The sequence below is a fragment of the Mustela nivalis genome (assembly GCF_964662115.1).
Source record: "Mustela nivalis genome assembly, contig: HAP1_SCAFFOLD_1825, whole genome shotgun sequence".
In the NCBI taxonomy this organism is placed as follows: Eukaryota; Metazoa; Chordata; class Mammalia; order Carnivora; family Mustelidae; genus Mustela; species Mustela nivalis.
In genome coordinates, this window is record NW_028134839.1 from 59,971 (window position 1) to 67,583 (window position 7,613).

Genomic DNA, 7,613 nt, shown 5'->3' on the forward strand with positions numbered 1-7,613 from the left:
AGTCTTCCAAGGCCGCCTGGAAGCTAAGAAGCAGGGCTGTGGGCACAGAGCTCAGCCACAAGGACCAGCGTGTGCCTGGGCTGTGGCAAAGAAGAGGCGGTGCAGGCATGAGCCAGGCTGCAGGGCGGCTCCTGCACAGCGCCGGCCGCGGGGAGTGGGGTCTGCACGGAGCAAGGGCAGACGGAGTGAGGGGCGACACCAGAACCGGCTGCAGGAGCGGAGGACAGACCACGCCCTCGGGACCCCACATGGGAGGCAGGAGCCGCGGAGTGAGCACAGGCTGCCCGAGGCCCATGGCCCAACCCAGGGCAGGGACGAGAGGGGCACGGGAGGGGCACACCCACGCTACGCTGCGGGACACACCAGACGCAGACGAAGGGGGGCCAGGACCGGGCCCTTCAAGGATGGTGACGGGAGATGGGCAGAAGCCTGAGGGTTGCCGCTCACCACCTGTGCTGGGAGTCCGGGCTGGGCCATCCTGAGTCACAGCAGGATCGAGGCAAGGATGGGCAGAGGGGTCTGAGGGGAGGACACAGGGAGGGGCTGGCCCAGCCCCGGGGAGGAAGAGGCCTCCAGGTGGTCCTGACCACCCAAGGGAGCCCACTCAAGCCCCAGGGCTGGGTCGGAGTGTTGTCCACGGGGCCCTAGGTGGCCTCAGATGAGCAGCAGGTGAGAGCAGGACAAGAGGGTAGGGCTGCCGGGGCTCCCATGTGCTCCGAGCCCAGGGTAAGGTGATGGCTCCCATGTGCTCTGAGCCCAGTGGGCAGCACAGGGGCTGAGCAGGGAGCTCAACGTGCTCCAGGAGCCCAGGGGCGGAGGGTCAGAGGCCAAACCTGGGCTAAAGGGTCTGGGACAGGCAGCAGGGGCAGGGGAAGCACTAGGGACACACAGAAGTCTGGGGCTCCAGACCTGGGTGAGAGATCACAGGGCATGTGCGGCAGAAGGCTGCTGTGGTCAAAGAGTCCACGGGACAGTAGCACAGCAGGTACAGCTGAGCAGGAACTGGGATGGTTACAGAAGCAGGAGGTGTCCCAGGGGCTCAGGAGAGCCTGTGCAGGTGAGCAGGGGCAGGGGAGAGCAGGAGGAGCAGGGGCTGCCCCAAGGGCTCAGGGGAGCAAGGAGAGCTTGTGCAGGTGAGCAGGGGCAGGGGGAGAGCAGGAGGAGCAGGGGGCTGTCCCAGGGTCTCAAGGGAGCAGGCAGAGCTTGTGCAGGTGAGCAGGGGCAGGGGAGAGCTAGAAGGGCAGCGGGTTGCCCTAGGAGCTCAGGGGAGCTGTCGGTGCTTATGCAGGTGAGCAGGGGTAGGGGGAGAGCAGGAGGGGCCAGGAGTTGCCCCCAGGGGCTCCAGGGAGCTGTCAGTGCTTATGCAGGTGAGCAGGGGCTGGGGAAGAGCAGGAGGGGCAGGGGCTGCCCCAGGGTCAGGAGAGCTGTCCTTGCTTGTGCAGATGAGCAGGGGCAGGGGGAGAGCAGGAGGGGCCAGGACTTGCCCCAGGGGCTCAGGGGAGCTGTCAGTGCTTATGCAGGTGAGCAGGGGCAGGGGGAGAGCAGGAGGGGCAGGGGATGCCCTAGGGGCTCAGGGGAGCTGTCAGTGCTTATGCAGGTGAGCAGGGGCAGGAGGAGAGCAGGAGGGGCAGGGGGTTGCCCCAGGGGCTCAGGGGAGCTGGCAGAGCTTGTGCAGGTGAGCAGGGGCAGGGGGAGAGCAGGAGGGGCAGGGGCTGCCCTAGGGGCTCAGGGGAGCTGTCAGTGCTTATGCAGGTGAGCAGGGGCAGGGGGAGAGCAAGAGGGGCCAGGATTTGCCCCCAGGGGCTCCGGGGAGCTATCAGCGCTTATGCAGGTGAGCAGGGGCTGGGGAAGAGCAGGAGGGGCAGGGGGTTGCCCCAGGGGCTCAGGGGAGCAAGGAGAGCTTGTGCAGAGGAGCAGGGGCAGGGGGAGAGCAGGAGGGGCAGGGGGTTGCCCCAGGGGCTCAGGGGAGCTGGCAGAGCTTGTGCAGGTGAGCAGGGGTAGCGGGAGAGCAGGAGGGGCAGGGGGCTGCCCCGGGGGCTCAGGGGAGCTGGCAGAGCTTGTGCAGGTGAGCAGGGGCAGGGGGAGAGCAGGAGGGGCACGGGGTTGCCCCTGGGGCTCAGGGGAGCTGTCGGTGCTTGTGCAGGTGAGCAGGGGCAGGGGGAGAGCAGGAGGGGCTGTGGGCTGTCCCAGGGGCTCAGAGGAGCTGTCGGTGCTTGTGCAGGTGAGCAGGGGCAAGGGGAGAGCAGGAGGGGCAGGGGGCTGTCCCAGGGGTCAGGGGAGCTGTTGGTGCTTGTGCAGGTGAGCAGGGGCAGGGGGAGAGCAGGAGGGGCCCGGGGGCTGTCCCAGGGGCTCAAGGGAGCAGACAGAGCCTGTGCGGGTGAGCAGGGGCAGGGGGAGAGCTAGAAGGGCAGAGGGTTGCCCTAGGGGCTCAGGGGAGCTGTTGGTGCTTATGCAGGTTAGCAGGGGTAGGGGGAGAGCAGGAGGGGCCAGGATTTGCCCCCAGGGGCTCCGGGGAGCTATCAGCCCTTATGCATGAGCAGGGGCTGGGGAAGAGCAGGAGGGGCAGGGGGTTGCCCCAGGGGCTCAGGGGAGCAAGGAGCACTTGTGCAGAGGAGCAGGGGCAGGGGGAGAGCAGGAGGGGCAGGGCTGTCCCAGGGGTCAGGGGAGTTGTAGGTGCTTGTGCAGGTGAGCAGGGGCAGGGGGAGAGCAGGAGGGGCAGGGGGCTGCCCCAGGGGCTCAGGGGAGCTGGCCGAGCTTGTGCAGGTGAGCAGGGGCAGGGGGAGAGCAGGAGGGGCCAGGGGGCTGTCCCAGGGGTCAGGGGAGTTGTCGGTGCTTGTGCAGGAGAGCTGGGGCAGGGGGAGAACGGAGGGCCAGGGGCTGCCCCAGGGGCTCAGGGGAGCAGGGAGAGCTTGTGCAGGTGAGCAGGGGCAGGGGGAGAGCAGGAGGGGCAGGGGCTGCCCTAGGGGCACAGAGGAGCTGTGGGTGCTTGTGCAGGTGAGCAGGAGCAGGGGGAGAGCAGGAGGGGCCAAGGGGCTGTCCCACGGGCTCAAGGGAGCAGGCCGAGCTTGTGCAGGTGAGCAGGGGGAGAGCTAGAAGGGCAGGGGGATGCCCTAGGGGCTCAGAGGAGCTGTCCGTGCTTGTGCAGGTGAGCAGGGGCAGGGGGAGACCAGGAGGGGCAGGGGCTGTCCCAGGGGTCAGGGGAGCTGTCGGTGCTTGTGCAGGTGAGCAGGGGCAGGGGGAGAGCAGGAGGGGCCAGGGGGCTGTCCCAGGGGCTCAAGGGAGCAGACAGAGCCTGTGCGGGTGAGGAGGGGCAGGGGGAGAGCTAGAAGGGCAGAGGGTTGCCCTAGGGGCTCAGGGGAGCAAGGAGCGCTTGTGCAGGTGAACAGGGGCAGGGGGAGAGCAGGAGGGGCTGTAGGCTATCCCAGGGGCTCAGAGGAGCTGTCGGTGCTTGTGCAGGTGAGCAGGGGCAGGGGGAGAGCAGGAGGGGCAGGGGGCTGCCCCAGGGGCTCAGGGTAGCTGGCAGAGCTTGTACAGGTGAGCAGGGGCAGGGGGAGAGCAGGAGGGTCAGGGGGCTGCCCCAGGGGTTCCGGGGAGCTGGGAGAGCTTGTGCAGGTGAGCAGTGGCAGGGGGAGACCAGGAGGGGCAGGGGGCTGTCCCAGGGGTCAGGGGAGCTGTCGGTGCTTGTGCAGGTGAGCCGGGGCAGGGGGAGAGCAGGAGGGGCCCGGGGGCTGTCCCAGGGGCTCAAGGGAGCAGACAGAGCCTGTGCGGGTGAGCAGGGGCAGGGGGAGAGCTAGAAGGGCAGAGGGTTGCCCTAGGGGCTCAGGGGAGCTGTCAGTGCTTATGCAGGTTAGCAGGGGTAGGGGGAGAGCAGGAGGGGCCAGGATTTGCCCCCAGGGGCTCCGGGGAGCTATCAGCGCTTATGCATGAGCAGGGGCAGGGGGAGAGCAGGAGGGGCAGGGCTGTCCCAGGGGTCAGGGGAGTTGTAGGTGCTTGTGCAGGTGAGCAGGGGCAGGGGGAGAGCAGGAGGGGCAGGGCTGTCCCCGGGGTCAGGGGAGTTGTAGGTGCTTGTGCAGGTGAGCAGGGGCAGGGGGAGAGCAGGAGGGGCCAGGGGGCTGTCCCAGGGGCTCAAGGGAGCAGACAGAGCCTGTGCGGGTGAGGAGGGGCAGGGGGAGAGCTAGAAGGGCAGAGGGTTGCCCTAGGGGCTCAGGGGAGCAAGGAGCGCTTGTGCAGAGGAGCAGGGGCAGGGGGAGAGCAGGAGGGGCTGTGGGCTGTCCCAGGGGTCAGGGGAGCTGTCGGTGCTTGTGCAGGTGAGCAGGGGCAGGGGGAGAGCGGAGGGGCAGGGGCTGCCCGGGGATCCCCGGGGTGGAAGGCAGGACTCCCGGGCGGAGCTCTGGGCTGCCGGGCACCGTCAGCGGCAACATACAGAGACTCCGAGGGCAAGAGCCTGCGGAGCATCCCTGCCCTCGGGGACAGTGGCCCCGGCACAATGGGCCCGGGGGACAAGGTAGGGTGGAAAGTATGGCCAAGGTGGGAAGGTCTCTGGGAGGAAGGCCCGGGGTGGCACCTTTGAGGGGACGAGGGGAACCCGTTCTTTGGTCCCGGGGTGGGAGCCGTGCTTGCGGCTCGAGGGGACGAGGTGCAGAGGAGGTGGACATGTCACACCCGGTGGGGAGGCCCGGCGCAGCGGACCCAGTGGAGGTGAGAGCATGGGGCCCGAGCGGAGCTTGACGCAGGGCAGCCAGCCGGGGTGTGGGCGGGAGCAGGGCCAGAGGGGAGAGGCCTGGCTGGGACCAGGGCTCTGAGATGCTCTGAGGGGCTGGTCCCACCCAGGAGAGGACAGCCAGGACGGCCAGGGAGAGGACCCTCCATGCTGAGCGGCAGCAGGCTCGGGACAATGTCGGCTGAAGCACTCCGTGGACAGCAAGGGGCTGGACAGGCCCCAGAGCGGGTTGGCCCAGGGACCCTGGCTGGGCTGACCTCCGTGAACTCGGGAGGCCATGCCACGGAGGCCTGAGGAGGGTCCGGTGGGTTCGGGGCAGGGACGGGGCCCGGGGCCCGGCTCTTGGGCTGCAGAGCCGACCCAGAAGACGTGGGGCCTGGAGGGACAGGGGCGGTGCGTGGACGTTTCCGCTGGTCCAAGGCACAATCCGGTGGGGACAGCAGGGCAGTGGGCTCAGGGGGCCAGCAGGAGCGAGCTGCGAGCAGGGGCCCCAGGTCAGGGCTCAGACAGGCTTGGTCAGGCCGGACTCCCAGAGGAAGCCTGAGTGGGGACCCCGGGCCAGAGGCCCAGGAGACTCTGACCCAGGTGGTCACCGGGCCCTGACCAGGCCGATGAGTCCAGCACCTGTGGCCGCAGAGAGCCAGGCCAGGCGGCTGGTCTGCAGACGTCCAGGAAGCACATGGGTGCTGGGCCCTGGACGCCCCACACCTGGGCACCTGCTGTCCTGCCCTGACCGTCGCTGGGGTGAGACCCTGGCGGTCACACAACCTCCTCTCTTGCAGCTTCCACCACGGCCCCATCGGTTTTCCCACTGGCCCCCAGCTGCGGGGCCACCTCCGGATCCACAGTGGCCCTGGGCTGCCTGGTGTCCGGCTACTTCCCTGAGCCTGTCACTGTGTCCTGGAACTCCGGCTCCTTGACCAGCGGTGTGCACACCTTCCCATCTGTCCTGCAGTCCTCGGGCCTCTACTCTCTCAGCAGCATGGTGACCGTGCCCTCCAGCAGGTGGCCCAGCGACACCTTCATCTGCACCGTGGCCCACCCAGCCAGTAACACCAAGGTGGACAAGAGAGGTGAGAGAATGGGACTCAGGGAGGGTGTCCACTGGGACCCAGGCCCGGTCTCCTGGCCAGCCTGGACCCCAGGGCTCAGGGGAGGCCCCACTGGCTGCCTCACCTGCAGGCGTCCCACTTCAGGGAGGAGACCCTCTGGGTGTTGGCGTCCAGTGGTTCACCCCCCACTCCAGTCCCTGGTCTGGGAACCGGCCAAGACTTGGCCATCACCTGTACCCACCCCAACCTGTGCCCAGCCCAGACACCCAGTAATGCCCCGTCTGCTCTCTCTGCAGTGACCCAAAGAGGACCTCCTGAATCTGACCCATGCCAAAAATGTCCCCAACCTCCAGGTGAGTAAGCAGGCCTTTCCCTGCACCCCAAGCAGAAGGCCTGGTGAGGGCAATGGATGTTCGAGAGGAAGGCCACCCACGATCTGACCCCTGTGCTCTGTCTCCCTCACTAGCATGTGATATGCTCGGAGGACCTTCAGTCTTCATGTTCCCCCCGAAACCCAGGGACACCCTCTCCATTTCCCGAACCCCCGAGGTCACATGCATGGTGGTGGACCTGGAAGACCCTGAGGTCCAGATCAGCTGGTTCGTGGACAACCAGGAGGTGCACGCGGCCAAGACGAATTCGCGTGAGCAGCAGTTCAACAGCACCTTCCGTGTGGTCAGTGTCCTCCCCATCCAGCACCAGGACTGGCTCAAGGGGAAGGTCTTCAAGTGCAAGGTCAACAACAAAGCTCTCCCATCCCCCATTGAGAGGACCATCTCCAAGGCCAGAGGTGAGCAGCAGCGGGGCTGGGGTGCAGGGAGGCTCAAAGAGGGGGCCTTGCAGACCAAGCACAGCCCTCCACGCTCCGAGTGACCATCTGTGCTGACCTCTGGCCCCACAGGGGAACCCCATCAGCCCAGTGTGTATGTCCTGCCCCCACCCCGGGACGAGATGAGCAGCAACACCGTCAGTGTGACCTGCCTGGTCAAAGACTTCTACCCAGCTGACATCGATGTGGAGTGGCAGAGCAACGGCCGACAGTTACCAGAGGCCAGTGTCCGAACAACCCCGCCCCAGCTGGATGCGGACGGCAGCTACTTCCTCTACAGCAAGCTCTCCGTGGACAAGGCGCACTGGCAGCGGGGAGACACCTTCACGTGCGCGGTGCTGCATGAAGCCCTACACAACCATCACACGCAGAAGTCCATCTCCCAGTCTCTGGGTAAATGAGCAGCACGCCCGGCCCCGCAGCAAGCCCCCCACCCACAGGCTCTTGGAGTCCCACGAGGACGCCGGAGCCCCCACCCCTGTGTACGTACCTCCCGGGCAGGCGCCCCTGCGTGAAATAAAGCACCCAGCACTGCCCTGGGACCCAGCGACACTGTCATGGTTCTTTCCGAGGCAGAGCTCAGGACACACGGGCCTCTGGGCGGCAGGGACAGCCCGGCCCCGAGGCCAAGGGGTCACCGTGGGTGGGAGAGAGCGGGTCCCACGGGGGCCGGGACTCCGAGTGGGCAGGTCTGTGCAGGCTGCCACCGCATGTGGCCAGGAGTCGCCTGAGGCAGGAGAGGGGACTTTGCCAGAGGTGGCCGCCACTCCGGGCCCTCCCTGCCACCAGGAGCTACCCGGGGCTGCAGCGTGTGCTCAGGGATCCCAGAAGCCCCTCCGGAGCCCTCGGGGGAACGAGCGCACACTCTTTCCCACTTCTGTACCAGCCCGGGTTCTGGGGGACGCTGGCCTGTCCTCCGGCCCTGGGCCCCTGGGCCTCCCGAGACTCTGCGTGGTTGCTCCGGGCCAACACAGAGGCCGCGCCTCACCCGTCTGTGGGGACGGGCCCATTT

General features: G+C 67.6%; 1 gene segment (V, D, J or C); it reads left to right on the forward strand.

The window, feature by feature from the left end:
• LOC309858064 (Ig gamma chain C region-like) overlaps positions 1-7,151 on the forward strand; it is a 64,883-nt gene extending 57,732 nt beyond the window's left edge. The window contains exons 3-6 of the C gene segment in view: positions 5,503-5,793; positions 6,069-6,125; positions 6,239-6,562; positions 6,674-7,151.
• Positions 7,152-7,613: the final 462 nt, after the last annotated feature.